Raw genomic sequence first — 18010 nt, 5'->3', positions numbered from 1 at the left:
TCAAAATATTATTTTTATGATATTTCATAAATAGATCAATAATTTAAAATATCAAAATGTTTATCAATTTCATACCAATGCTATAATTACCGGTAACATTCTTAACGTTTTCCTTTCAGTACATTTTTAAGATAATATAATAAACATGATATTGCAAAATTCTCTATTACCCTGTATTTTGCCCACAACCAGGTTAAAGTGAAAAATTTTATTATTAATAAATTTACATTATGCATTTCATATAATGCAATAAATATATGGAAAGGAAAAAGAAAAAAAAATATGGTCAAAATTGTTGATATCCTTCAAGAAAAAAAGCTACATTGGTTAACTCGATGCTGGAAGATGAAATTTAAGGAGATAACGAACAGTATTCAAGCTCAAAAATTTCCATTTAACAATAAAAAAGATGAAACAAAGCAATCACGGAAAAAATAACATTAAATAGCTTCCAATGTTTACCTTTCGTTTCATTCTTTTTTCACGTGTCAAAAGATTTTCAGTACATGATAAAGGATTATATAGATTTGTTTATCAATCACAAGAAAGTGTTGATAAATTAACTCAAGGGTCACTCAACAGCTGTAAATGTTTTAATATTTACCAGTATCAAAGTGGTTTTGGTGACTTTAGCTTATGAAGTCTTCAAATAATTAGCGGATATCATTTCAGCAAAAATGCCTTCAATGTAATTATCAGTTGAAAAGTTGACAATTTATCAATAAAATTATTTTTGAAAGACATTTTACTCTATATAATGTTATCTATAAAACAAAGCAATGTTTTTAACAATTTTTAAATGCATCATCTGTTACATAGGATTCACTCAATTTGACTTCATCACAATACAAAATCCAAATGACTGTAGGTTAAAATATGGAATTGAAGTGTAAACATTAACAAAAGTATGACAGCTTTTTGCAAGGGTTGATGTTTCTCGAATGCAAGTTAAACGCTAAGGTCAGATCAAAAGGTCAAAATATCTATACCCTACGATCTGTCTTGTAACAATAAACAAACATGTGTACCACCAACAATAAAGAAATAACCGAAAGCCACAAAAAAGTAGGTCAAATTCCAAGGTCAAGGTCAAAAAATCAAATCTGATGGTACCCAAAGAAATTATGAAAGCCACAACCCAACTAACTCAAAAGTTATTAGCAAGATTAAAGTTATAGAATACAAACAGACAGACAGATAGACGGACGGACAGGGCAAAAACTATATACATGTACCCCCGAATCTTTGATTATGGTGGCAAAAAGCCCGGACATATGATTGAATGTTACAATTTAGCAGTGAACTCCATTCCTGCTTACAAGGAAATAGGTGTTCGGTTTGGTGTTAGAAGAGATGTTTTAAACTAAAAAGAGTTTTATTTTGGCGCCTTTGTCAACTCGCATCAAAATATGACCCTATACAATGTATCTGATATATAGAATATCTAAGTTTGAATTTTTAATGCATTGAACAAAGGCCAAAACAATTATTTTTCCTATTATAGTATATATGGTAAAGAGATTTTTGTACACAATTCACTGAAATTATTTGATTTTTATTAAGAGGGACATAACAAATTTTATAACTTAAATAAAGCAAAATAATCTTAGGTAATTATTATAAAATTAATAATCATAATTATACATGGAAAACGATGTTGTATTCCTAAAGGAGTACTGACAAAATACATTATTATTTTGGGAAGTAATTGAAACACAATATTCAGATCACAAGCTTTATCGAGTCAAAAAAGAAAAAAATATTGAATTGAATTGAATAGAACATATTTTATTGAACAAAGTCAAAAGGATTGGACAGAAACTTAGATAGTCCTCTCCCAATACAACATTTCGTAATATTGCCAAAAAATCATACATGTATATACATATGGTCTACTACATATATATTGTAGTGATAGAAAGAAAAAAAGGTTCTTGAAATGTACCAGTTTTGATTTTAATTGGTGGGAAAATTAAAAAAAAAAAAGTAAGCTTATTTTGAAAAACGACCACATTCATTTAAGAAAGTTTGAATAGTCTTGAAAAGTTCAGCAATTTGTTCAATAGTAAAAGAATCATCGACCCATAGCATTAAATGTACATCTATAACATATAAATAATTAAATGACAATAGCTTTTACATAATGTTTACAATCGAAAAACAAATGATATGCATCTTCTAGTAGTCCACACGAAAATTAGGACTGGTTATTATGTTACAGCGATACAAGTCAGAATTTAAAATAAAATTATGTCTTATTCTTGCATGATTTATGTTCAAAAACCCTTTTCCATATGAAAAATATTTCTGAGGTTTTACAATACTGTTGTGCAGACAGTTTAAAAAAAAATTGATTGAAGTTGCCTCCCTTGTTTTAATACTAAGGGAATTCCAAATTCTAACAGTATTAATGATGAATGATTCATATACTGAAAGGAAAAAGAAACACAGGGTAAACTTTTGAGGTAAGACAAATTATTTGACTTTTAATGTTTTTTTTTTAGTTTTCCTATCTTACTTTAATTTTAAAATCATCTTTCAAAAAGATATAGCCAAAATCCCATTCGATTTTCTCTAATAATTCATAAGTTATTGAAGCTCATATGACGATACCCCCCAAAAGTGAAAATCGAAAACTATCATTATCTTAAATGTCTCTCCCGCGCATCTGTCAGAGCCTTATTTTTCCTTTGTATGGAATTCATCAGAGTGTTTATCTTTCAAACCCTGGCTATATTGGGCATGGTAACCACGTCAAAAAATTAGTCAAACGACGCGCGCATGTGCCAGTGAGAGGAACACAACAGTAAGTTGACCAGCTCAAAAAACCAAATTGCAGAATTGTTTTCTTTCATTTTTCGTGTGAATGTAATGATTATCATAGTCTACTGTATAAATGGTAGTTTTTATGGTAGTAAGGTGGCGATTTATGAAAAGGCAGGACGAATAAACCGCCTGTAACATGACTCTGTTTCGCGTTAACGTCATCATCACGGTTGATTGAAACCCATTCCAGGCCTTCTGACAACGGGTAACAAATTTTATTGGGGAAAGTTCACAAGAAACTGCTTAGTTACCCGTTGTTGTCATTTTCATTAAACAGGCAATTCGATTGATTGATTGATTGTATATTGTTTAACGTCCCTCTCGAGAATTTTTCACTCATATGGAGACGTCACCGTATGCCGGTGAAGGGCTTCAAATTTTGACCTTTACTCGGCACTCAGGGCCATTGAGCAATGAGGGATCTTTATCGTGCCAACGCCTGTCGCTGACACGGGGCCTCGGTTTTTAAGGTCTCATCCGAAGGACCCGCAACTTTCACTTCAAAGTGCCGAGCGCATGGCGAAGGAACAGTTGCTACCCATTTTTTCGACTGGGTCATTTGCGGCCGAGATACGAACTCACGACCTCCCGATCACGGAGCGTAGGCAATTCGAAAACCAGACCCCACGGAACTTCCGTAAACTGTACATGTACCAAGATTGCAAGAAATTCATATCGTCTGTATTATTGAAAAACGATGTGTATACCTCAGGTGCATCAAATGGTGCAACAAGATTTGTTAACAAACTCGCCATCATCAACTTGCACGTGTTTTGGACTTTTTAGCGTTTTCCCTACGTGACGTCATACAGTTTACGGTTGAGTAATTCTAAACGCTGATTTTGTTGCATGGTAATTAAATTTCTCATCTGACCAATTTTCATTATTTTCGGTCATGCGGTCAAAAAGTTTTCGAAAATTATGCTACCCTGCGTTTCTTTTTCCTTTCAGTATATTTAGAATAATGTTAGAGAAAACACATACAATTTACAGTAACTAGCATGAATTTACCAACACAATATTAAATACCCCATTGAGTAGCTCAATATCAACATAGCAAAATCAGAACAAGAACGAAAAAAATAAATACATGTACCAGATAAATATGTAAAAAATCAATTACTGATACTATTTCATTGTACAGTAATTGAGAAACATTCTTTTTCGTCAAAATTTATAAAGAATTTTTTTGATTCATTTTTAGACATAAATTTGTTCTGCTTTGTTTTTAATTTCCGTCTCTTTGTAATTAACAGTTGAATTGAAAACGAGACCAAGATGACTTGAGTGTCATGTCTTTATAGCCTGTTAATTTTTCTTTGCGTAAACAGGTTTTTATCTTTATTGTTTGGTTTAATAAGAATTCGAGGAAAAGGTTATTTTGTCTCTTTTGGTATTTCCTTGTCCAAGTCAAAAACAAAATGTAATAAAAGGAAAGAAAATGTCAGTGAACTGTTTGCAAATAAGGACAGATAACAAATAATCATACTCCGAACAATATTTTTATCAAATATAGTCAGTTGAATTAAATGTTGTACATGTTGTATGTTCATCTCAATTGCAAGGTAGTAGATCTTTACTTTTCTTGTCAAATGAAAATGTTAACGTTTACGGGTCCGGCGTTTTGCTCTCTATGTTTCACAATAACTGAACATTTATTTCACAAAATTTTAGAGATCTTAAGAAAAATTATTCTACCAAAACCACATTGAAACGTATGCTGTTTCCAAGTTATGATGCAAAAAACTTAAAAGTCTGTATAGATCCCTAAGACAACAAGAGATGTTTGTAAAACACTTATGACCCCCTTTGCGAAATAATCGGAATTTTTCTAAGTCCAAGAAACATAACTCTGTTCCAAATCGCTCGATTGTACCCAACACAGAAATTGACCTAGATATTCTTATGATAGATCTGTGTACTAAATTTCATTTAAATATGTGCAACGGTTATACGAGGGTTGTTCGAAAAGTTCGTGGACGATGTGTATCTTCGTTTTATTACTCACCAGAAATTTAAAAATAAGCACAGTTACTGTATAAAATGTAAAAATATTTGTTTTGTTGATGTGTGAAGTTTCATTCCATTCGATTTCACAGAAATAAATTTACTTCATTTTAAAATCAACATGTTTTGTACTCGAAGAGCACACTTAACGGCAAAGTAACGTCAAAATATAGTTTTAAGAATTTCTAAAAAAAAAAAAAAAATACTATCCCATTACATTTCACACAGTATAATCCAATGCCATCTCATTAAATTCTTTATCTAATTATGCTTGACATTTATTTTTTAAGAATTGCTCTTGTTGTCTAATTTCATTTGTTAAGGATTTAATTTCTTTTATTAATAAACTCTGCTTTCACAGGATAAGCAACTCTGAAGCGCCTATGTCTTTCCCTGACTTTCCAACTTTTTAAAGTTTTATTCAGATTTTAGCAATTAAACCGTTTCTTCACAGATTGTCCTCATCCGATACAGAGTCTACGTCACTCTAATTAGACACATGCACAACTTGCTTGTGATGTTTTTTTTTTTTTTATTTCTCCAGCAATTTTATAGTTTATTCAAGATTTTCCCGAGTGAAACACAAAATTGCATCGCCATCTGCTGCTCCGTGACTTTCTGAAACGTCATTGTTTTTGTCGTTTTCAATGGGGACTACCTATTTTCTCAAGTTGATTTCTTTTCATCTAACAAAATATTAAGCCATGATTTTAAATACAAATAGATGTAATAATTCTAAATTTGAATTTCTAGGTTGTTTTTTTTTGTTTTGCTCCATTTTTTAGAGAATATGACTACAGAAATTATTAAGTGTATTGTTTGTAACTTAATAAATTTTGACTTGCAACGCGATCCGAATTTTGCATATATTTAAAATCTGGATAAGTTTTGAATAAATCGTGATATTTAAAAAAATAATACAAATCATTTGGATTTATTGTTAACATATTTCTACCAGAATAACATATGACGTCAAATAAAAAAGATATGACAGAAGTCCACGAACTTTTCGAACAACCCTCGTAAAACAAATGAACGGAAACTTGGTGGACCGACATACCGACCGACCGACAGACAGACAGCAGAAAGCAATACGTCCTTCCTTCTTCCAGGGGGGCATAAAATAGTCAAGTCGTTATCTAGCTATTCAAAAAAAAAATCATTGACTTTTTTCAAAATTAATTTCATTTTACATTTCTGAATTAAATAGGTTTAATTTAAAGCATACAAACGAACATTTCTATTTTTATTTATTTTTAAAGCGTCCTAATTTTTAACCACTGTCTAGCGCCATTTCACAACCGTCATAAAAACCCGACATCAATAAATACAATTAATCTATTTCATACATTTACAAGTTTTTACTTCTTAAACTGTTCAAATCTCCCAAACTTAAATTTGTCTGAAGAGCAATGGCCTCTCTTTTCAATCAAATGGAAATTAGTTCATATGGACTTGGGATTTCTAAAAATATTAAATTAAAAAGAATAATATGTTTGAGCAAAAGGAACAGTAGAAGATCTTTCATCGTAACAACAGATCTTAATTAATATTGAATGAATAAGATGATGATGACAATTCTTAAGCAAAAGAAACAGTTGGTCTTTCGTCGAAACGACAGATCTTAATCAATATTGGATGGATATGACAATGACCAATAGATATGTAATGTGTTGTTTTAGTTCAAGGACACATGAATTATGGCGTTTTAAAAAAAAAAGGATTTTTTTTCGTAAAGACTGGTCAAAATTATAAATTAACCCCCCTCCCCGCTCAATTCATGATTAACAGATAAAACGTTTTAACAGACATCAGCTCTAAAGAAAAGGTTCTGCTAGCTGTTTAGGTAAAAGGTGACAAAGAGTTTACTAAAAAGTGACTGAATGTCAACTGAAAGGTGACTGAATATTTCTTGGAAGTTGACTAAGTATTTCCTGAAAGGTGTCTGAATATTTACTGAAAGGTGACTGAATGTTTATTGAATGGTGATTGAATGTCTACTCAGAGGTGACTGAGGGTCTATAGGAAGATGACTGAATATTTACTGAATGGTGACTGAATGTTTATTGAAAGGTGATTGAATGGCATTCCACTGAAAGTGATCGCATGGCACAGGTCTATGAAGTACGTCACCTTTACGAACCGTTCAGTAACCACTTAGTAGACTGAGTAGCAGATTTTTATCCTGAGATGGAGATGGAAATATCTGTAAGTATTACTTGTGGTTTTTAACGTTTACTTTGAAATATTTTTGAAGAAACATAGCTTTTTCCTAAAATGGAAATAATTCCCAACGCTGCTATGTCTTTGATCTTCTGTTTTACACATATTTAGGCTAAATCTTCAATTGAAAGCATTTCGCCTTCCATCAAAAATACATATTAATCTGATATTTTGATAACTTTAGTGAAATTATTAATTTTATGATTTTAAAGTAAAATGATTTAATGAAGTAATTACCCATTATTATTATAGGTATTTCTAAAGAAAACAATTACACAAAATCAAAAATATAGCTGTATATGATATAAACCTGTAAATAAAATGAGATTTCTGAAGAGGCCGAACCATCTCTATCATTTTTCATAATGTAAAAGTTAAAAACGCACAAGCAAGAGAGGGTTAGAAATGTACGATGCACATTCAGACGATTTATTGGCACTAACAAAATAAGGAGATATATAATTCATGTTACTCACAATATTTAACCACAGTAAATGTCATTGTCAAAACAAAACAATGATAATTTTCTTCCAAATTATATCAAAAAAGAGTTCGGTTTGCATTTTATCGTGAAGTTTGTTTGTTGTTAAACGTCCATCTCGAGAATTTTTCACTCATATGATGAAGTAAAAAAATGCAAGATTTTAACAAACGTTTAAGAAAATAAAAACTCCGATCATGTCAATTTTTTGTTTTATAAACGTTCTACTCCTGTTGCTTCCTATCGTTAATGTTTCGCTCACATTGAGATGCCTCTACTTTCCATTGGAGGTTCTGAAGATTCATACCTATGCTCGGCACTTAAAGCCATGGAGCAGTGGGGGTTCTTTTATTTGATATCCCCTACGGGACCTCGATTTATACGGTCTCATCAAATTGATCGGCTCCGCATCCATCGGTGGGATTCGAACCCGCGACTTCAGGATAAACTCCTTACTTTGCGACTCTAGAGCATATACTTGAACCAACGCGTCAGGCGACAAAATCAGTTGTTAGAGAAGACTCCGGATTAAGGCAGTATATATGCATTTTTTAAAACCAATTCACTCTCCAAGCTTTCATAAGAAGATTTGCTCCTGTGTCGTGTTATCTAGAGTCTTGAAATACGATTTCAATCAAATGACACTCTTTAAATACAAAAGAAGTTTTACATTATTTTTATATGGTTATTAAGTTTGCACAATAGTAGATCAAAGTCTCAAATTTTTCACACCAGTAAAACAAAGTTTCAAGTTTTGACTCTAGTCAACCAAAAGACTCTATAGATTATCCCCTATAGATTATCAACGTATTAAAGTATTTTAATAATTCATTTATTTGCCTTTTTGGGAGATTGGTTAGGGTTATTGTGTAACTTAATTCAATTTTACACATTATAAAACTCAAATGCAATATTTTAAGTTTTTTCTCTTTACAGTGTTTTTACTGTAGAAAATCTAAGTTTCAAAATATTTCATTACAATAAATCAATGTTTTATCAGTTTTACTACAGAACATCAATTTTTAAACTTATTACAGCAACATAATTATAACATGGTAAAACTGACATAAAACATACATATTAAATTGTATAATCAGTGAACATAAGTATCAGGTATTCAGCAAAATGAGGCAATATTCTAAATCAAGTGTAAAAATGACTTTTGGAATCCGACGATAAAACACATGTAATTATGAAACATGCAGAAAAAATGTAAATCTTTGAAACGGTGTCGGTGTTGTTGACGCTTGATTTAATTCATTTCGCTGACATTCAGATTGTATTACACAGTCCTTAACAGAACAGATTCATCCACCTATAACTGACTGGTATTTACTGTTGCTGTTCGACTTCTGTTTTAAAATAAAATCAATTCATATCAGTATCATGTTAAGAAAAATCAAATAAAAGAAATAATTTTGAAAAAAGGAAATAAATAAAAAATATATTTACTTATTGTGCCATCCAAATAAGGTTCGAAGAAACGTTTCTTTAGCGTCTCGTACTTCTCTCTCTTTTGCTTGTTACAGTAGCAGACAAAGTACAAAAATGTATATCTACATTCTGTATATCTCCATACGAATAGAAAGGGGTTGATAAAAGAGTTCAAAAGAAGCAACAGTCCTGTAAAACTCTGCCACGTCAAAATGGTTTTCTTATTCGATGGATCCGTGTTGTTGAGGTCAATGATGTTCATAATTATGGTTGGGGTATAAAGGAACATGAAACTTCCGAGAATTGCCGATAACTTGATAAGAATCCTTGCTTGGTATTTGAATTGTTTTCCCCTGGCCAAAGATTCCAAACCAGACGTTTCATTGGATATTTTGTGCATTTTTATGAACATTAGTATATACAGGACAACGTTAAGTGACAACAGTGAACAAAAAATGATGGTGACGATAAATAAACCTGTTTTACCCCTGATGATGTATGAAGCACAGACGACTAATTCTTGATGATTGTAATCTTGGAATCCCCCAAGAAAGTTCACCACAGTAAGTATAAGGCCCGTAAACCAAATTCCGAAAATTATACCGCCACTTCTCTCTTTGCCTAGTAACACAAGGTATTCAAATGGATAATACAAGGCAATAAAGCGATCGACAAGCATCCCAGTAATGGTCAGAAAAGAAACAACCACCCCAATACAGTAAAAATACATCAAGAACCGGCAAACACTTTCCTCCAACATCGTAGGCAGAAGAGCATCCATCAAAATAGCCAGGCCTGTCATTAGGTCGGTGACTGCCAAACTTATAGACATTAGTCTGATCTGTTTATTCATCCGTTTGCTCTGCGCAAGAATAAGTATAGCTAATAAATTAATTATGGCGATAAGAAGCCCGGTTAATGATGGTACGACGGCATTTTGGAGGACGAGAGTACTAGGTTTGGTTTCGTTATTGTCCATCTTGAAAATGTATTATCCAGAATAACGTTGTCAATTTATATATAAAGATCCCAGCATCTAGTGATGTCTCATAGAATCAAATTATTCAAATCTCATCGTATATGATGATCCGTTTATACAAATGTGAGTTGAATCTTACACCTTGGACTGCAAAAAACAAATGTTTTGAGGATGAATTTTCTTTTTCAAATCCAAAAACAGTTGGTATCCACACCTTAGCACTCGGTTGGGTTCAACCACATTGAATTTTATCAGTAGGATCATTTTAAAGGTAACAATTTATAAATCATATCCCAAACAACACGAGAAGTCGGAATATTCAAACAAATGAGTCCAGGCTCATTACACGGAAAATCTGTGCACCAGGTCTGAGAATTTCTTGCATTGGAAAGATTTATTGACTCAGCACAATGACGCCATTTAAATACTTTTGCCGATTTTCTGCATTCTGTTATAACTCATTATCTATTTGGCATATTAAGTTTTAATTTTTATATGAATGAACTTTTAAAATTTGCTTTTTAATTTGGCAAGTTAGTTGATAGTACTGGATGAATCACCAATAAATTTAAATCATTGCAGTCATAAATACTAATGCATAATTAGCAAGTGGATATGAAACTACATGTAGAGGTGATCAGTGATGCCTTGCAAAGATAGCACAAGTTTTTGTACAATGTATTTTATAATATAAATATAAAATGTATTTGTTGACCATTTCCATCTAGAAAATGCATAGTTTATGTTTTTGTTTTATACTCTCCATGGAGATTTGATATTTTTTCCAATATAATACGATTAAATATAATGATAAACTTTGAAGAAATACTTAAGAAATGAATTTAATAGCTACCCATTTTATACGGTATAAACTGGGTTGGGGCAATTTACGCTTTATAAACCGCGAAGCGTTTTATAAAAAAACGTAAACTGTTCCAACCCAGTTAATACCGTATAAAATGGGTAGCTATTAAATTCATTCCTTATAATTTAATTTTCATTCATCTGATGTACGAAAAAAATAGGATTGTTCTAACAAAATGACATCAATTTGTTCAAATTTGAATGTAACGTCAGGCGGATTGATACGTTTTTGACGTAAGTCATTGTGACGTAGTCAACCTATTTTATACAATGTAAAGTAAATTTTTTATCCAATCAAATACAGCGTTACAACCAGAATTAAATTATTTTTGGGTAAATATAAATTAATTTGTGAATTCATAGATATTTTATGAGCATTTTCAATTACTTAAATGTTAATTTTATGAACCTGCGGATCGGACTACCTTAAGGGGCTCCTGGAAAGTTCTCTTTACATGGCTACGTTCACCACAGCACCGATGGGTAATTGTGTAGAAAATATCTAAATTATATTCCATAAGTTTCATTAGGCACTTTCCTAGTATTGAATTCTGTCTAGACACCTGTTTCCTGCATTTTATTGTTAATTTAAAATATGGAAAAGTTTAGTTTATTTTTCAAGGAAACAAAGAAATTTATCTCGAATACTTGCCTCTTATTTTATTTTGGAAGATTGCTCTTTTTCTCTAATATTTTCAATTAAATGCGTGGAGATAATGAACAGTATTCGAGGTCAAAAGTCCATTAAACATTACAAAACAGGAGCGAAGCAAATACAGACCCCCGAAACATCAGAGATGGGATCAGGTGTCATGGAGGAGTGAGCATCCTCTGCCGACCGGTCACACACGCCATTTGCTCCTTGTCATGATCAGAAAATAGAGGGAAAATCCGTGGACAACTCAGTGTATAAATAATGGCGTAAAGATCAGTTTGAAAAAGTCAGTCAGCATGAAAACAAAAGAAATAAAATGCGACAAATACACAAACAAGAATTCGTAACGATAATCTTAGCTCACAAATCGTCAGAAAAAGAACACATCTGGGAAAAAAAATGACGTTTTGCCATTGAGAAGCATTTTACACAAAATGACAATTAAATAAATTATTTACAGTGATCATTACTTTTGACTGAAAGAAAGTTTCAATTTGTTTATATTATCTTTTCTCTCAGATGAAAACAAATCTGCATATCATATTTGAAGCAACCGTCAATTCTAAAATATGTTTACTTTTCTCTCAAATAATAATACGATCTGATACGCTATGCTTGAATGTTTTGTCTAAACTCATCATAAACAGTTTATGATAAGGGAAAAGTCAAAGTATCTTATTTAAGACTAACGAGTAAAAGTTATTCCGAACCAAATGGGGGAAAATATTCAGTTATAGAGTGTAAGAATAACACGCAGGCATTTTAAATCAGCCATTCTAGTTTGATTTATTCCAAATCCATTGATCAAGGGATATATTAGGCAATACCAGCACGTAACTGTTTAACACGAGCGTCAAATATAAAGAAATAAATATGATCATTAAGGTTTTTTTTAATTGTATGGCTTGTTATGTTATGAGATGATATTTGAATACAAAAGAAAATAGATATTGATTTTATTTGATGACGAATTGTTCAATAAAAAATCTTTTTAGCAACTCTTTTCTTCAGGAGCGTGATTTAAAAAAAATGAAATTAGGATTAAATACTTGGAGGCTAAGAAATTTCATTTAAAGATATGGCTAAGTTAAATGTCAGGCACTTTAAAAAATCATTCTAATATTAAAACTTTGATGATTCAATAAATGATCAAGTGACAAAACTATGGTCTTGGGCCTCTTTTCTACGATGAATTATATGGAATCTACAACCATTCTCGTTATTCTCAAAGGAAAGTGAAGGAAATTGACACCTTCTGTGTCGATTGTCTATTGCTAATAATGCTGGAGAATATTGCATTGTCCATGAATTTTTTGCACACTTTGATAACAAAATTCGGCCTGTTTAAATTTACCGTATGTTTTTTTTTATGAATAAAGATGAATAGAATGAACGGGTCTTAAAAGAATAGATGGCTACGCATGTCCGAGGAATCTTCCTTATATGGCTATATTTATTATTTCGCACATAGTCGCTTACAGAGAACAATTGTCCAATCCAATGACTGTCCATGACAAAACATGCTGGAACATGAAAATGGACTTTATATTATGTAGATCATGGATAAGTATGCAGAAAGTATTAATTTAGTATTAGTGTATTGTTGTATCGCTTATCAAAAGAAAATGTTGATGATTGCTTATTGTTTAACAACCTTCTCGAGAATTTTTCACTCATATGGAGATGCCACCACTTGCCGCTGGAGAGCTGCAACTTTTACTTTGTTCTATGTTCGACATTTACGACCATTGGGCGCGCAGTGGGTGATCTTTTTCGTGCCAGCACCTACTGCGACACGGGACCTCGGTTTATACGGTCTCATCCGAAGGACTTGGTTCCAATCACACAGTGGGATGCGAACCCGCAACGTATATTTACTAGTTTATTCAGGTATGGAATCCCGATGAAAAAAAAAATCAGTTGCAAGTGTTACGGATTTTCCCCATGACCCAAAATAACCCACATATTGGATCACCCCAATTTATGCCCTGAATATTTTATCTACGTATCGTAATTTATTTGAAGATATCATGGGAATATTACCAATCATCGTATGTCATTAATGTATGCTTTTTAATTCATTGTATATGTTTATTTCATGGATATCCTTTCGTTGTAATGTACAAACCCGAATTTCCTCCATATACCAGCCCAATCGTAATAGCAAATGGCCGTCTGGCATTGTTATTCGATCAAGGTACCCAAATCCATCTTGGCATCGTTACCAAAACAATTCCCAAACATCAGATCATCCTTTTTCCCGCATTTGTAATGATAAAGCCTTTACTTGATGCAAAAGTTGTTTGTGTTACCATACAAACGTCGCGCGAATACTGGCGGTACCGCTGGTTATTCGCACGTGAACTAATTCGGCCCTAGTGATGAAAAGGTATATAAAGAAGGCACTTTGGACTTTTTCTTCAGTCTGGGACGTTGGTCAGACTCATCAACATCTGACCAGCTCTAAGAATCCCAACTCCCCAGAAGTGGGTAAAATCTGATGCCCCCATATTGGGTAAATAAACCCAATCTGCCAAGCCCGGCAGATCCATACCCAATTGATTCATTGATGCCAATCCCTGGCAGATCCATACCCAATTGATTCATTGATGCCAATCCCTGCTGATCCATACCCAATTGATTCATTGATGCCAATCCCGGCAGATCCATACCCAATTGATTCATTGTTTATAAATTCATCCGGGTAACCCGGTAGAGCCGGATACCTTTTTATTGTCCGGTAACCCATAATTTATTATTGCCTAATTGCCAAATTATCTTATTGTTATTTGTTATTCATTGTTTGCACCATAATAAATTTTATAAATTTGCAACCTGACTTTTCATTTAGAGTTAAAGGGTAAAATTCAGAAACAGGAGACCCACAATAATTTATTTTCATTGTAACAAACCAGCTGGAACAGGCGGAAACGTTACACAAGGTCTATAGATTTAGCACTGACTTTGCTTGGGATATTCCTGTAAACTTAATAATTATGTTAATAATAATAATAATAATAAATCGTTTACAAAAATAAATCGTGAATCCTAAAGTTTAATTTTCTTGCAACTTTATAAAAAAAGTCCATCTGCATAGGTATTTTTCTTTCCGAATAAAAAAAGAGGTCGACATTACTTTTTTTTAAAGTACATATAGGCAACATAAGGTAGTTATACTTTTTTATGTAACACCAATTACTTAGTACCTTTTTAAAGGACTTTATATGAAAAGAGTCAATGTTGGCCCCTTAAATATCAATATTTTAGAATGATATTCATATATGTAGAAATGTTTCTGATATATGTACATGGATCAGATTTATATGCACTAAGTGGCTGTAAATGAATCCAGAAATAATGCAATTTTTGCATCAACACCCCCACCCCAAATGCCTTTTTCTTGATTTATTTTTAATGGGAAATATAATGCGCGGCGTTGAACATGCACATTGTTTCTCTCAATAATTATTCTTGGAAAAATAATTCGTGCTCAAGTCTACGTTCAATTTTTGTTAGAAGATTGATTGATTGATGTATGTTGTTTAACGTCCCATTCGAGAATTTTTCACTCAAGTATATGTAAAGACGTAACCATATACCAGTTAAGGGCTTCAAATGTTTACCTTTACGGCACTCAGGGCCATTGAACAGTGAGGAATCGACCAACGCCTGCCGTAACTCGAGACCTTGGTTTTTAAGGTTTCATCTGAAGGACCAGCAACATTCACTCCAAATGCCAAGCGCATGGCAAAGGAACAGATGCTACTCATCTTTTATCGATCTAAGTTAGTCGCGGCCGAGATTCGAACTCACGATCTCCCGATCACAGGGCGAGCACTCACCGATTGGGCTACCGTGAACGGTATTTTTCTGGAAGAATTACTGTTTGATAATAAACAGTTTAATACCAAATACATGTATCTTAAAAATGTTGGGAAACGTGAGCTTTATGATGCCATATTTCTACATCAATGACATTTTGATCAAATTGAAAAATACTAATAAAGGTCTCATGTATAGCTATTCAAAATAAAGTTATTTATATAGTGAAATAAAGATATTTCCTAGCGCTCTCGAGCGCTAGCAACTACATTAGTCCATATTTCTGGAATACGTATGCTTGGCTTCACAGTCGGGCTTTCTGGAAAAACTTCACGGTCTAGCTGTGAAAACTACTATAGAGATAGACTGTACGATAACAATTTTGTTGTGTCATTGAATAACACTGGCTTTTCTGTTTGATTCTGAAGTTTTTTATTTCTTGTGTAACTTTCACGTTAAAGTTGGCAACACAAGAAATGATTCTAGACATCTATAGCTTGCGAGTTATATATACATGTACCACCTTCCTGGATAATGCCGTCAACCTCATTAAAAAGTCTCTTTTTTCGACTTTTGTTGGCAAGACACGTTAAGCGATTGATACAGTGCATTTCCACACTTACCGGTATATGATTTTAATTCTATAAAATATACAGAAATTTTAACTCGAACTATCAGACTCCAGCCTCGTTAAACATTAAATATTTACATCCACTGAATATATGAAGACCATTGCCATTAATCAGTGCATGAACAACACTGAACAAGCCACGTGTGTATTTTTCTTGAACAATGACTGTTCCGTCAGTTCTACATATAACGACATATTCATCTTAAAAAAAAAGTTAACATGTAAATTCATTTTACTTTAAATTATTTTTAATACAGATGTAAATATAAACAATAAAATACTTTCTTTGTTTGTAAGTACGGGAATTTAAATGTCGCAGTAATAGCAGAAAAAATTACATAACCCACTTACGCGGGTTATGGTATTTTTTCTGCAATAGCTGCGACATTAATTCCCGAACTAACAAACAAAGAAAGCATTTTATTATTTAAAGAATTCAACATAATAAATCAGTTGGTCACTAAACCTTCTTTTATGTGTTTAAAAATTGCTACGGCGCTAGCTCACCTATATCTTTTTCAAAAGAGTAGCTTGTAATTTCTTTAAAGGGGCCATTTGAGACAAATCATATGTTGCTCATTGTTTTTCATTTACAATTTGGTATTTAAAGAAAATCATGTTAATATGACTATCCTTTATACGTAAATTTGAAACAGATCTATTACGTTGTTTGTTTCCTGTAAATTGGTACTAAGCAATATCTTATGGAAAATTTCACTTTTTTAGGTACACTAACTCAATCAACAACAGCATTTACATGTATGTCGACGGCATAACTACTTAGATTACATGTCAAGGTTAAAGGATTTAACGTTGACAAAAAATGATTTTGAAAATATAAGCTAGCTGAAATGTATCAAAAAGAACTCTCTGAGATTGATTTCTGTTCGTCATCTCTAAATTTAACGTTAATTATTTCCTTTATTTTTCTCCTTATTAGGGCTGGGCAATAATATCGATATTTCAATATATTGCAATACAATGACAAAAAATTTAAATACGTTTTGTAATTATATATTGTATACCTTTATTTTTCTCTTTATTGTACTATGTAATCACCCTATGTACATTTATCTTTCTATGATTTTCTTTCTATGAGAGTCCTTTTTTTTTAAAATGAATATTTTTCTTCAAACGTTTGTATCGGATTCTTTATTTCTATTTCTGAGTAAATAATTATATATTATAAATATATATTTTCATATAAATTCACCTCTTTTAATAATTTTTTCCCTATGAGCCAAAATAAAAAAGATTACTTTGTGAAATATCTTTATTTATGCAGTATGTGTGGGGCAATAACACTTACGATTCCAGTGATTATTTTTTAATAACTCACATCAACTAAGTGGAGGACTAAAACTAATTTGCCATAATTTCCATGTAGAATTCACTCATTCAACTGATTTTGTAAATGTAAGTTGTTCAGTAACAAATAATAGGATATCTGAAGCTTGTATATTTTATCACATAAAAGGACAGAATTCAAAACAGTTTACAGCAAATTGTGCTTTTTGGTTAGTATATTGTTTTTGATCCAGAACATATGGCAATGTAAAAAAAATATAAAAGTTGGTTCTTTTTGAAAGATTTTTTAAGGAATATGATTGATTGATTGATGTTTAACGTCCCATTTAAGAATATTTCACTCACTTAGAGACGTCACCATGCACCGGTGAAAGGCTTCAACTTTTGACCTTCATTCGGTACCCAGGGCCATTGCGAGTGAGAGATATTTATCTTGCCAACGCCTTCCGTAAAATGGGGCCTCGGATTGTAAGGTCTCATCTGAAGGACCCGCAACTTTCACTTCAAAGTGCCGAGCGCATGGCGAAGGAACAGTTGCTACCTATTTTTCATTGATTTAAGTCAGCTGCGACCGAGATTCGAACTCACAACCTCCTGATCACGGAGCAAGCGCTTTACAGACTGAACTACCGTGAGCGGTTTAAGGAATATGAAGGAGGGGTTATTTTGAGGTTTTGTTGGTCAACTTGAGAATTTTTACAGACAGACGGATATGTACGGGACAAATAATTGCTATTCATCAAGAGTATAACTTACACAAGTGTCTTACCTTTTGAATAA

Source organism: Saccostrea cucullata, unplaced genomic scaffold (genome assembly GCF_032062105.1).
Source record: "Saccostrea cucullata isolate Sc308-1 unplaced genomic scaffold, CSIRO_AGI_Scuc_v1 ctg118, whole genome shotgun sequence".
NCBI classification, from domain to species: Eukaryota; Metazoa; Mollusca; class Bivalvia; order Ostreida; family Ostreidae; genus Saccostrea; species Saccostrea cuccullata.
The sequence above is the reverse complement of the archived record's forward strand: the minus strand, read 5'-3'. Positions refer to the sequence as shown.